Source organism: Anomaloglossus baeobatrachus, chromosome 1 (assembly GCF_048569485.1).
Source record: "Anomaloglossus baeobatrachus isolate aAnoBae1 chromosome 1, aAnoBae1.hap1, whole genome shotgun sequence".
Lineage (NCBI taxonomy): Eukaryota > Metazoa > Chordata > Amphibia > Anura > Aromobatidae > Anomaloglossus > Anomaloglossus baeobatrachus.
Window position 1 is genome coordinate 675,264,847 of NC_134353.1, and position 9,874 is coordinate 675,274,720.

The following is a 9,874-nucleotide window of genomic DNA, read 5'->3' on the forward strand; positions in this document are numbered from 1 at the left end:
ATATTCTAAAAGTGTGTACTTAAGAAGCATCTTCCAGTGATTTTATCCTCATAATTAAGTTGTGTGAGCCAATAAGGTATACAATGGAGTGCAGAATTTACGGCTTTGAGCAGCCTATCTCTTATTCAACTCTCCCTTATCAGCACTGCTGACTAGGTAATATACTGGCATGCCACCAATTAAATCAATAATTATTCACTCCAAAAACACTTTTTCCAGCTCAGAGGAGCAGAGCAGAACACAGTGCTGTCGAGAGATTTTGACAATACAGCAGAGGAAATTTCCCGGGAGACAGTAATGCTGGAGTGACTTTGGTTCCTCTGCTATAGAGAAAAGAACTTCTAATTAGAGCTGTCAAAAAGTTTCAAGGAGCCAAGCAGAAGAGAAGATTGAAGTAGTTTATTCTACCTTTGCTGACACTGTATTTGTAAATTTACTGTGTTGATTATATTACGCCATGCATTATTCTAAATGCAGTAGTTAATTACTAGTATTTGATAATTTAAGTATTAGAATAATAAGTACTAATGACAATACATAATAAACTCAAGTCAAGATAATATGAGAATCCTGTTGTTGGGACTCTATCTGGCCAATTCATAATAAGCCCAACAGCCTGTGACAAGGTGAACCTCTTTGCTGAGACCCTATCCTTGAAGGTCTCTACCTTTCCGAAAACCTACATTTTAAAGGGCAGGTAGGATCAAGCTATATTTAAAACTAAAACGCCTTTGACTGGTGGGCGGAGTGCTACATCAGAAGGGCGCATACTCCAAATATATAAAAAAAACCTGACCAACACAGGCAAAAGACAAATGTGCACATGTACATACTGAAGGAACTAGTCTATACAATTAAAGAGAATAAAGTACCTCATTTTTAACCTAGTTTCTATGGCATTAATGCAGTTCCAAATTTCTTACATCCAATGTTTACATAATGTAGTATTTTAGTTTGCAGCTACATCCACTCTAATTGTAAGGACTAGTTCCTTCAGTTTGCAAGAGGAGAAGAAAAAAATCCATCTCCTGCAGCAATAGTAAGTAATGGCATTCCGGACTTCTTATAAAAACATTTTTCTTATTTCAACCATTAAAAAAACATAAGAATCACTGGCCCACAAAACTTAGTTTTGCTCCTCTCCAAGGAAATCTTTATATACTATGGTTTCTATATACTCTTGGTTCTCTTCAGAAAGTAAAAATCTTTTGCCTTTTACTAAAAATTTCCATGGAGAGGAGCAAAACTGAGTTTTGTGGGTCAGTAATTCTTATGCTTTTTTAATGGTTGAAATACAAAAATGTTTTTAATACAAGAAGTCCGGAATGCCATTTTTTACTATTATTGCAGGAGCTGGATTTTTTTCTTCTCCTCTTGAATACGTCACCTGTGTACCGACTCAGGAACGTCTGTGCACCAGACCCTTGGCTGCATTATCAATTAAAGCACTTGATGGACTGGTGAGCTGACTGCCCTCTCTTCAGTATGCACCTGTTCATATTTGTCTGTTTCTTGGATATGCAGCTCAGTTTTTTTTAGATTTGCAGTATACTCCCTTTAGACTAAACACTCTGCTCACTAACCAATGTGGTTTTAGGTATAAATATAGCTGTATCCTACCTGCCTTTTAAATTGTAGCCTTTCGGCTAGGTAGAGACATTCAAGGATAGAGTCCCAACAATGGGGTACGCCTTGTCGCTGGCTTTTGGGCTTATCACAAATTGGCCAAAATGTGTACCAAGTACCTCATTTTTAACCTAGTTTCTATTGCCACAATGCAGTTTCAAATTTCTTATATTCAATGTTTACATAGTATAGTATTTCAGCGTGCAGCTGTATTTGCTTTAATATAATATGAGTAAAACATCAGATGCAATATCTCATGCTGAGAAAAGTAGGATATCTAACTACGGTACTTTAAAAAAAATAAATAAATAAAAAAAAATGAAATGGGAATTATTCTACTTGTAAGCTATATCTAGTAAATCAATCTAAAAGAGAACAAAAACGTCTTCCCATTGGAGAAAGTTTTACTTAAGAGTATTCTAAATCAAACTATACAATTTAATTCAAAGTGTTCACATCGAAAGATTTTGCTTCTCTCATCTTGGCTGACAGACTGTACATTGAAGTTACCGGCAACAGTTGGCAAGTTAGCATCTGTTATATCACTAGGGGGCAATGTCTTAGTGTAATATGGCTTTATTAAGAGTGACTGGACTGCTGTGGTGCTGATTACTTGTGCACAGTGTGCAAGCAGTAACACAATTATGTCAAATGACATTAGAAGAAAAACTGGTAGAGAAGATAGAATGACATGGATTCACCCTCTGGAGCCCTTTTTACTAAATATATAATATACAGTACAGACCAGTTGGACACACCTTCTCATTCAAAGAGTTTTCTTTATTTTCATGACTGAAAATTGTAGATTCACATTGAAGGCATCAAAACTATGAATTAACACATGTGGAATGAAATACTTAACAAAAAAGTGTGAAACAACTGAAAATATGTCTTATATTCTAGGTTCTTCAAAGTAGCCACCTTTTGCATTGATTACTGCTTTGCACACTCTTGGCATTCTGTTGATGAGCTTCAAGAGGTAGTCACCAGAAATGATCTTCCAACAGTCTTGAAGGAGTTGCCAGAGATGATTAGCACTTGTTGGCCCTTTTGCCTTCACTCTGCGGTCCAGCTCACCCTAAACCATCTCGATTGGGTTCAGGTCTGGTGACTGTGGAGGCCAGGTCATCTGGCGTAGAACCCCATCACTCTCCTTCATAGTCAAATAGCCCTTACACAGCCTGGAGGTGTGTTTGGGGTTGTACTGTTGAAAAGTAAATGATGGTCCAACTAAATGCAAACCGGATGGAATAGCATGACGCTGCAAGATGCTGTGGTAGTCCTGCTGGTTCAGTATGCCTTCAATTTTGACTAAATCCCCAACAGTGTCACCAGAAAAGCACCCCCACACTATCACACCTCCTCCTCTATGCTTCATGGTGGGAACCAATCATGTAGAGTCCATCTGTTCACCTTTTCTGCGTTGCACAAAAACACGGTGGTTGGTGTGACGACATGGACTCTCATGGGTTAAAGTTTCTTAACATTCAGCCAGACTATTGTTCTTATGTGTGCTAAGTCATGTTTGCTTAGCTATTGCTCTCCAGACTTTTCCAGTAACCATTGTATTGTAGTTGTGTATTGATAATGTAATTACCTTAGTAGCCATTGTCTAGTCGGTGACTTGCCGACTCCATGTAGATAAACTGAGTCTTTCTATGCACATCATTTAAATGAACATTATCCATGCAGCTTGAAATTCATCCAATGGGAGAAGCAATCTTGTCCAACCAATTGATGAGGACGCAGTGTATCCTAAGGGAAGGTTATGGCTATAAAAGGGACTTCTTTAAGCCACCAGGGTTGATGAAGATTGATGGATGCTGATGGATCCAGTCTAAGCTCTTTGGAGCTGACTAGAGGATCAGGATATCTTATGGCTTCAATCTAGGGACTCCGGTTCCGGTTGGAGACCATATCCACATCCTAGGGATTTCGACTCCGGCTGCCAGGATTGTAACATCATACCAGGACTACCTAAGGAGGACACTCAGGTTGGGACAGTTCAGTCACCTGTTTCAGACTTTGCAGACCTCACATAGCTTCCTGAATCTGGCTTTATTCCTTTCTCGGTGGGTGCCCGCCAAAAGCGGGGTGCTGCTGGACTGGAGTAAGCGGCCCTGGAAGCTCTGAGGCATGGACATTCTAAATCCCTGGTGAGCCAGCGGAAGGGTGAGACTCTGTTGCCTGTTATATTTGTGTGTTTTGCTGGTTATGTGTTATGTGCCGTTAATTGTTTGGGGATCCAATAAAGTCTAATTATTGTGGTTCCCTCACCCTGTGTTGTCTGAGTAGTGTTACGCCCACGGTTAAGGAGGCCGGCGTTCAGTTGGGATGAGCCCTGAGCCACGCTGTCTTTCTAAAGGCTGCGGATTTTAGTGGACGAGAGCACCCACTGAGCCCCGTGTCTCCACAATTGGTGGCAGCGGTGGGATACTACTCAGCCTGGTTTACCCAGGGGAGCTGCAGCGGACTGGTGTTTTCGGACACCGACCAGGGCTCAACAACCAGGGAGGCACATAAGCATACCCAGCAGGCCATAGGGGAGGCATTCAGGTTTCGGACGCTGCCATGTCCAACCCCACCAGATCAGCCATGGGACAAGGACAAGAGAGGAGTTAAAACCGCTGCAGTAAATGGATGCTACAGGGTCTGTGCCATAGGCGAAAGATTATCTACTGGAACGCTGAGACTCGGTCAGCCTTGATCCAGAAATTAGTCCGTTGGGATGCCCAGAATGATGCAGAGGACGATGAGGATCCCGTCGATATTGACCCAGAGGATTTAAACTATGTGCCACATCATGGATCTAGTGACAATCGGAAATCAACTTTGTCCAAAATGGCCCAAGCCACAGCATTGTTGGATGCATTGGGGCCTAGATCCTCAAGAGAAGAGAGGGCTTGGGTTATGGAATATGTTTATGGGATTCCAGCTGCCGTACTGCTAGCACCAGCCGGTCGAGAAGGATGGTCCCGCTACCCAGCAGAAGCTGCACCAAAACAAAGAGGCCGCATGCTTGGAGCCCATCTGCCAGTCCAACCAGTCAACATATGCCGAGAAGAACCAACGAGACCTGAGGAATGCTACTCCCAAGAAACACCAATAGCTGAGGAAGTGGTTTATCCAGTCCACACCCTACGGCAGGTCGGACAACGTACACCAGCCAACCTCCATCCCCACATCCAGACGGTCAAGGTCGGTGATATACAGGCTCAGGGACTTCGAGACATTGGATCTTCCATCACTCTGGTAAGTCCAGTTATTGTTTCCCCGGAAGACCCTGTACCGGATTCCCAATTATCCATCTCCCTGGCTGAGGGCCAGCGCTCAGACATTCCTCTGGCATGTGTGCAGTTGGACCTAAGGACTGACCAGGGAGAGGTCGAGGTGGAGCTTGTGGACAGCCTCCCCACACCTGGTATTTTGGGGACCAACCAGGAAGTGATCGATGTGGGGATTGTGAACAGCCTCCCCATACCTGTCATTGTGGAGACTGACCAGAGCAAGGCTGATGTGGAGCTTATGGACACCGTCCCCACACCAGTTATTTCGGGAAAGGACCAGGGAGAGGTTGATGTGAGACTTGTGAACAGCCTCCCCACACCTGTCATTGTGGAGACTAACCAGAGCAAGGCTGATGTGGAGCATATGGACACCGTCCCCACATCAGTTATTTCGGGAAAGGACCAGGGAGAGGTTGATGTGAGACTTGGACCTAAGGACTGACCAGGGAGAGGTCGAGGTGGAGCTTGTGGACAGCCTCCCCACACCTGGTATTTTGGGGACCAACCAGGAAGTGAGCGATGTGAGACTTGTGAACAGCCTCCCCACACCTGTCATTGTGGAGACTAATCAGAGCAAGGCTGATGTGGAGCTTATGGACACCGTCCCCACACCAGTTACTTTGGGGTCTGACCAGAAAGAGGTCCATATGGAGTTTATGGACAGCCTCCCCACACCTGTTGTTTCGGAGACTAGCCAGGAGGAAGTTGAAGTGGGGTTCAAAGATGGCCCCACCAAGCCTGTTGTTTTAGATACCACTCAAAGGGAAGGGAAAGTGGGGCTTGTGAATTACCTGCTCACACCAGTCATTTTGGAGACTGACCTAGGACAAGGACTATCCAGTCAGTTTGAAGCAGCCATCACCCACCTCCAAGCCAAGCAGGACCCTGATGTGGATCTTTCTAACATCTTTTCCAGAGATGGTTTGCATTCCCGGTCTCCATCATCCACTTCTGAGCCAAGTGGGGGACAGCAGTGAGTTCACAGTCCTCACTGACCACAATCCATTGAGTTGGCTAAATCACACTGCCGGTGACAACGGACGCTTGCTCATGTGGAGTCTGGCATTACAATGTTACAATTTTTCCATCTCCCATAAACAGGGCAAGAACCATGGAAATGCGGATGGGCTTTCCCGACAAGAGGAGAAGGATGATCGGAAGCCTATCATGTCTGGCTAATATTAAGAAGGGGGAGGAATGTGACGGCATGGACTCTCATGGGTTAAAGTTTCTTAACATTCAGCCAAACTATTGTTCTTATGTGTGCTAAGTCATGTTTGCTTAGCTATTGCTCTCCAGACTTTTCCAGTAACCATTGTATTGTAGTTGTGTATTGATAATGTAATTACCTTAGTAGCCATTGTCTAGTCGGTGACTTGCCGACTCCATGTAGATATACTGAGTCTTTCTATGCACATCATTTAAATGAACATTATCCATGCAGCTTGAAATTCATCCAATGGGAGAAGCAATCTTGTCCAACCAATTGATGAGGACGCAGTGTATCCTAAGGGAAGGTTATGGCTATAAAAGGGACTTCTTTAAGCCACCAGGGTTGATGAAGGTTGATGGATGCTGATGGATCCAGTCTAAGCTCTTTGGAGCTGACTAGAGGATCAGGATATCTTATGGCTTCAATCTAGGGACTCTGGTTCCGGTTGGACACTCAGGTTGGGACAGTTCAGTCACCTGTTACAGACTTTGCAGACCTCACATAGCTTCCTGAATCTGGCTTTATTCCTTTCTTGGTGGGTGCCCGCCAAAAGCGGGGTGCTGCTGGACTGGAGTAAGTGGCCCTGGAAGCTCTGAGGCATGGACATTCTAAATCCCTGGTGAGCCAGCGGAAGGGTGAGACTCTGTTGCCTGTTACATTTGTGTGCTTTGCTGGTTATGTGTTATGTGCCATTAATTGTTTGGGGATCCAATAAAGTCTAATTATTGTGGTTCCCTCACCCTGTGTTGTCTGAGTAGTGTTACGCCCACGGTTAGGGAGGCCGGCGTTCAGTTGAGATGAGCCCTGAGCCACGCTGTCTTTCTAAAGGCGGCGGGTTTTAGTGGACGAGAGCACCCACTGAGCCCTGTGTCTCCACAGTTGGATCCAAAGATCTCAAATTTGGACTCATCAGACCAAAGCACAGATTTACACTGGTCTAATGTCCATTCCTTGTGTTCTTTAGTCCAAACAAGTCTCGTCTGCATGTTGCCTGTCCTTAGCAGTGGTTTCCTAGCAGCTATTTTACCATGAAGGCTTGCTGCACAAAGTCTCCTCTTAACAGTTGTTCTGGAGCTGTGTCTGCTGCTAGAACTCTGTGTGGCATTGACCTGCTCTCTAATCTGAGCTGCTGTTAACCTGCGATTTCTGAGACTGGTGACTTGGATAAACCTATCCTCCGCAGCAGAGGTGACTCTTGGTCTTCCTTTCCTGGGGCGGTCCTCATGTGAGCCAGTTTCTTTGTAGCGTTTGATGGTTTTTGCCATTGCCACTTTCAAAGTTTTCCCAATTTTTCGGACTGACTGACCTTCATTTCTTAAAGTAATGAGGGCCACTTGTTTTTCTTTACTTAGCTGCTTTTTTCTAACCATAATACAAATTCTAACAGTCTATTCAGTAGGACTATCAGCTGTGTATCCACCAGACTATTGCACAACACAACTGATGGTCCCAGCCCCATTTATAAGGCAAGAAATACCACTTATTAAACCTGACAGGGCACACCTGTAAAGTGAAAACCATTTCCGGTGACTACCTCTTGATTCTCATCAAGAGAATGCCAAGAGTGTGCAAAGCAGTAATCAAAGCAAAAAGTGGCTACTTTAAGGAACCTAGAACATAAGACATATTTTCAGTTGTTTCATAATTTTTTAAGTATTTCATTTCACATGTGTTAATTCATAGTTTCGATGCCTTCAATGTGAATCTATAATTTTCAGAGTCATGAAAATAAAAAAACTCTTTGAATGAGAAGGTGTGTCCAAACTTTTGGTCAGGAACTGTATGTATGTGTGTGTGTATATTTGTATGTATATGCATTTGTTCGCTATAGCAATCCACAGCGTCGCATTTATAATCACGAAATTTTGCACAGCCACCTAATTTGACTCAGGGAACATCATAGACTATGTTTTGAGGGGAATATTTAACCCCGCGCTTTAGAGTTATTCACCAAAAAACTTGCTTACATTAAAATCAATGGAGCTGGGAGCTACAGGTCATTAATAGGAATGCTAATTGGTCGCTATAGGCAACGAAGGACATTCTTCATATGAAACATCTTATGTGTTAGTTAATACTATCATCTCGGTAGAGACAGACAAACATAGAGACACAGAGAAAGAGACACACAGATGCACACAGAGACAGATGCAGACAGAGACAAAGACACTCAAAGAAAGACACAGAAAAATAAACACACACATAGAGACAGAGTCAAAAATATATATACACACACATGGAAAGACACATAGACAGAGACGCACACACAGACAAACACACAGAGACAGAGACACACACATACAGAGACCCAGAGACAGGGGCACACAGAAACAGAGATAGACACACAGACACACACGCACAGACTCTCAGAGACACAGACACACACAGACACATAGAGACAGAGACACACACACACACAGACAAACAGAGACACACATGCAGAGATACACAGACACACAGAGACTGATAGAGACACACACACAGACACACAGAGACACACTAAGACACACACAGAGACACACAGAGAAAGACACACAGAGAGACACACCCAGAGACAGAGACATACAGAGACAGACACAGAGACACACAGAGACAAAGACACATAGAGACAGAGACACAGAGACAGAGACACACAGACACACACAGAGACACAGAGACACTCACAGAGATACAGATACACAGACACAAACACACAAAGACAGACACACACAGAGACAAAGACACACACAGATGCACACAGACATACAGAGACACACAGCGACAGACACACAGAGACACACAGAGATGGAGACACACAGACAGAGACATACACACAGAGAAACACACAGACACAGATAGAGAGAAAGGTAGATAGAGAGAGAGAGATAGACAGAGTGGGAGACAGGGAGAGTGAGAGAGAAAGAGAGGCACTTAGTTACTATCCTGGGCAATGCCGGGTACTACAGCAAATTTATATATACAGCTCTGGCAAAAATTAAGAGACCACTGCACAGTTTTACAAAAATCAGCATCTCTACATGTCTGACAGCCATTCCATTTCAGTGTCAGTTGAATTCCAACCAGAGTACACCTCATTCTACTTAATGTGCTTCTGATTAGGTAATCACCTGAACCAAATCTTATTTAATGAGGGAAAGTATAAAAAACTGCTGTGGTCTTCACAATCCTCTTGCAATACAATAAGCTGGATGGCAAAATAAGTGTTAGTAATATCCCAAAAGTAATAGAAATGAAAAAATAACTTTTAACCATGCCAAAGGAGTTGAAAAGGAAAATTGGTAATCTTCTCTGATGAGTCTAATTTTCAGCTTGCCCAACACCTGGTCATCTAATGGTTAGACGGAGATCTGGAGAGGGGTACAAGCCAGTGTGTCTTGCACTCACTGTGAAATTTGGTGGAGGATCAGTGATGATCTGGGATGCTTCAGCAAGGCTGGAATTGGGCAGATTAAACTTTTTGAAGGACGTATGAATCAAGCCGCATGTAAGGTTATCCTGGAAAAAACAGTTGCTTCCTTCTGCTCAGGCAATGTTCCCCAACTCTGAGGACTGTTTTTTCCAGCAGGATAATGCGTCATGCCACACAGCTAGATCAATCAATGTGTTGGTGAAGGACCACCACATCAAAACCTTGTCATGGCCAGCCCAATCTCCAGACCTGAACCTCATTGAAAACCTTTGGCATGTAATCAAGAGGAAGATGGATAGTTACACGCCATCAAACAAAGAATAACTGCTTACATTTTTG

General features: G+C 43.6%; 1 pseudogene; it reads left to right on the forward strand.

Annotated features, from left to right (window-relative positions):
- The first annotated feature begins 1,174 nt into the window (after window positions 1-1,174).
- Window positions 1,175-1,296, forward strand: LOC142258603 (U5 spliceosomal RNA; annotated as a pseudogene).
- The last annotated feature ends 8,578 nt before the right edge of the window (window positions 1,297-9,874 follow it).